Source organism: Penaeus japonicus, unplaced genomic scaffold, assembly GCF_977035675.1.
Source record: "Penaeus japonicus unplaced genomic scaffold, GWHDUDI00000001_assembly GWHDUDI00000035, whole genome shotgun sequence".
NCBI lineage: Eukaryota > Metazoa > Arthropoda > Malacostraca > Decapoda > Penaeidae > Penaeus > Penaeus japonicus.
The window spans coordinates 25304785-25308713 of record NW_028234437.1 but is presented as its reverse complement, the minus strand read 5'-3'; the positions used below and the strand labels follow the sequence as shown (position 1 = coordinate 25308713).

The 3929-nt window shown below is 41.9% G+C and overlaps 1 long non-coding RNA gene across 1 annotated transcript; it reads left to right on the top strand.

Moving 5' to 3' along the window:
* Window positions 1–2660: 2660 nt before the first annotated feature.
* Window positions 2661–3652, top strand: LOC147467599 (uncharacterized). Its single transcript, XR_015190486.1, has 2 exons — window positions 2661–3025; window positions 3211–3652. It is a non-coding gene; the product is annotated as an uncharacterized LOC147467599 (long non-coding RNA).
* The last annotated feature ends 277 nt before the right edge of the window (window positions 3653–3929 follow it).

Here is a 3929-nt window from a genome sequence, read left to right as displayed (position 1 = left end):
GCTATCACACGACGGACCGTGAACTTCTCAGTATCACATGGGCCCTCCGTCATTTTCGAGAGCTAATCTTGGGATATCAGATAGAAGTGCACACTGATCATTCCCCCCTCACGTCCATATTTAAGGGTAGGGACCCTCATGGACGACGCGCCCGCGCAATTGAAATTCTTGCAGAGTTTGACGTCACCATTGTTTATTTACCCGGGAAACAAAATGTCGTTGCCGACGCGCTATCACGCGCTCCTCTCTCTGACGCTCACAACCTGCCTGAATCTAGCTCCTCGCCCACCTTTGCCTCCCGCAAGGTGAAATTCTCTGACATTGCACCGATCTTGGCAAATACTGCCGCGCCTACCGTTGAGGATTCTTCGAAGGACGAGATCCGGTCTGCACATGTTAATGATCGCCGTTCCGACTCCATTCATTCTGTTACCGCCCCGGTCTTGGCTGCCCCAGCCGTACCTCCCATGGACCCACCCACGGAGGACGAGATCCGGATAGCGCAACGTAATGATAATCTGTACGGCCCCTTAATTCAAGCTTTAGAAAGGAATGAAAGACCTCCCCCTAGCAGACATGTTCGAGTAAGTCAACTTTACCTCGATGCTAACGGTCTACTTTGCTACAAGTCTCGATATAGGACAAGAAAGCTTAAGGCATCTCGTAAGCTTGTAGTTATTCCTGAATCTCTTGAAGGTCGAATCCTTCCTCTTTTCCATGAGTCGAAAGAAGCTGCACACTGTGGTAAGTATAAGGCAATTCACTTAGCTCAGCAACGCTTCTTCTTCCCACACCTTATTAGCAAAGTTGCTAAGCATGTTCACTCTTGTAAGCAATGCCCATATTACAAGGGAAATACCAATGACCCAGCCCCTGCATTGAAATATGACATTCCAGACTTTCCTTTCCAGAAAGTCTCTTGCGACACATTGTCAGGTTTTCTACCTTCTCGCAATGGTAATCGTTATATTTTAGTCTTCATTGATAACTTCACTCGTTTTTGTGAACTCGTCCCCGTGCCCAACAAAACAGCAAATGTTGTTGCACATGCTTTTCACGACTTCTGTCATAGACATTCAGCTCCCATGTATTTTTCAACTGATAACGGGACTGAATTTCATAATAAAGTCATGGATAAGTTATGTGATATCATGAATGTAACTCGTGTTAACATTCTACCTTACCGCCCACAAAGTAATGGTATTACAGAAAGGCTCAATTCCTCCATCCTCTCATTAATGAGATCGCTCGTTGATGCGACATCGGACACATGGGATGAATCACTATTGACAATCCAGTCTTGTATTAATAGTACATTCCATTCTTCCTTAGGTGACACCCCACATTTTCTTTTATATGGAATGGATAAAAGACTACCCTATGACCTCTTTGATGAAAATCAAGTTCCTTTATATAATGATAATTATGCTGAATATCTCCTAAATAGAAACAAGTCCATCTTTCAGATCACAAAGAAGCATTTGACTAATTCCAGAGATAAAATACTGTCATTTCAACACAAAGTGGCCCGCCACAAGGACATTGAAGTTGGAGCATTAGTATTTAAAAAAGTCAACCAACCACTCAATATTAAGTCAAAGCTTGCTCCTAGATTTGAAGGTCCATTTAGAGTAATTAGTGTAAAGAACAACAAGGCCTACATTAAATGCATACAGTCAGGTGAACAATCTTGGTCTCATTTCGACGTCCTAAAGCTTGCTCACAAGTACTATTCTCCCCCGGCCGACGAACACTAATTGATTTTTATCTTCCAGACCTTACTACTCTTGGGCTTATCATTCTTCACATTGGCGTCTTCCGACCGCCATGCCCTACCCCCTAGGCTTCGCGCAGTGCCAGGAGCCTTCGTTGAGGACCATGGGCTAGTCTTACCAGTAACAAACAATGTGGAAGTCAAAATTTCGCTTCAGCCGATTGCTGATTTCTCCGGCCTGGCTACTTTATTAACTCAATAACCAACTCGTTGATTTCAGCAACAGCAGGCGAAGTGCTTCCCAGTCTCATTACTCCACATGACTTACGCCCTATTCTCCACAATATCTCCTCTACTAATGTTAAGCCTCTCTTTTTCTTCTAAGGCAACGAATTCAGTTCTACTCTACTCTAAAATCTCACCTCACAATTTCAGGTCTCTCTGCTACTACAACTACAGTTATGTGTAACGAGCATAACCCTGATGTTGTTCTACAAGGTACTTTTGTTCTTCCAGCCTCATGTGAACTGACTTCCTTATCCTTATTTATTCCAGCAACCCATACCTACACAAGGAAGATTGCAATGAATACCTCCTACCTGCAGCCCATGTCGGTATCATTGCCATCCTATAACATTTCTCTTCCTAGTATAACCTTTCAACAGATGCCTACTTTGCAACAGCTTGATGCATTTACCCCGCTCAGCCCGTTCCACGCAACCTACGTTTATCCCGTATACGTTACCGTCGCCGGAATGTGTATGTTGCTAGTAACCCTGGGAGCGTGCTATTGCATCACCTACAGGCGAGTTGCATTGAAAAACAAGCAAGTAAATCATAACCATGATTCTGTTGCATATACCAGTTACCCTCATGTCATATAATATTATAAGAAAATAAAAATCAAATCCAAAAAAAAATATAAATAATAATAATAATACAAAAAAAAAAAAAAAAAAAACATTTTGATACAATATTCGATATATTACTAACTCACATTTTTTTCTTGTTGCACGAATTATTTTCCTTTTCATATATCGAACTATGCCTTCTACCCTACGTCCCCACTTACCTCTCTAAAGCCATGTAAGGCGCCAGGTACTTGTACTTTTTTTCAAGTTATGATATTGACGGATGCAGAAAAGCACACCTCCCAGGTGTGTTAAACCTGTAATTCCGGAGCTGATCTCGAGGCCGGCCATGCTGCAATTCCGTGTAGTATTGTGCATTAATCAAGAATCTGCCGGATGTTGCTGTCTCTTCGTATACTACTCTTATAGAGTTCCCCTGATCAAGGAATTCTTATCCTCAGTTAAGTATAAAGCTTCCTACTTTATTTCTTACCAAATCGGGACGATTTGGGGTAGCATGGTAGAGCGATATGAAAGTATTTATGTTTAACGGTTAACAGAGCATATGTCTGACCTGAGATACATGATCAAATTACAATACACAGATGTGACCTTCACAATTATCGGATTTCGTATATCCCCCAGGATCGGGCAAAGATTCGTTAAAGACAGCACCTGCAACTTTAGCCCTTCTGGATATTCTGGTCATCTCCACATCATAGGAATATCACCCTCAAAGGCTGACCCGAGGGCGGACCTATGAATTATGATGAACCGAAGTCAGCCAATCAGGAAATCGCGACCTAGGCTGACACTTGGAATAGCTACGCCCACTTTCCTGTAGACGGCTGATCGCCCCGCCTAGCGAGTCGTCCTAAGATATACTGACGATAGCGAAGTCACTCGAGGTCCTTGACCTTAATCACCAACAACTACCACTCGCACTCCTACATCTACTATTGTGAACTAGTGCTAATCCCGATCTTTATTTCCAGAGTCATTCCTTGTTATATTTATATATATATTATATCGTGTCATATTATTGAAGTTATAATATATTGTTATTGTATCAGCTGCTGTGTTTGACACCAACCTTATATTTATCTATGTGTGGATACTAGAGTAATCTATACCCATCACAATATGTATGTATACTGTATATCGCTATGTCTGCATATTTATCTACCTAGACCCAAGAACATATCCTCCTGCTCTTCAAACGCCTGAAATATTCATCCTCCCCCCTTACATCCCACTCTCTCTTTCTATCTCTATCTCTTTCGCCTATGCTTTAGCTTCTTGTTGAATAAGAGTGTAATAATATTTCATTTCTTATTTCTAGTTGGCCTATAGTCAAGAGGCAT